The following is a 448-nucleotide window of genomic DNA, read 5'->3' on the forward strand; positions in this document are numbered from 1 at the left end:
GTGGTGTGTACGTGTGTGTATGAGTGTCAGCTGTACATGCGTGTGTTAACATGTGTGCATTTAACTTATCGTGCTTTTTGTAGTAATCTCTTAATCCTTATTATTAATTTATATTCTGTGTTTTACTTTTATAGCTCCACTCATACCTATACTTCAATTACTTGCTTCATTTCTTTTGCAATCAGTTTTCATATGCCTTAGGGACAACCTATCGTTTTCTCAAAAAAGGGGCAAGAATCTTTCTCATTTTCCTCTTTCTCGCTTTATCCTCATAACCTTATCCTTCCTTTCCCGTCTCCCTTATCTTCCACCTTATGACTTTCCCGCTGCAGCGGTGCTCGAAATCAACAGCTTTCCCTTCCCCTCCGGTGTCGAAACTCGAGCCTTTTCTCTCTTCTTTTGTGCGGAAAACTCGAATCTTTCCCTCCGAGAGAAATCTAGACGTCTC

Source organism: Penaeus monodon, chromosome 21 (genome assembly GCF_015228065.2).
Source record: "Penaeus monodon isolate SGIC_2016 chromosome 21, NSTDA_Pmon_1, whole genome shotgun sequence".
NCBI classification, from domain to species: Eukaryota; Metazoa; Arthropoda; class Malacostraca; order Decapoda; family Penaeidae; genus Penaeus; species Penaeus monodon.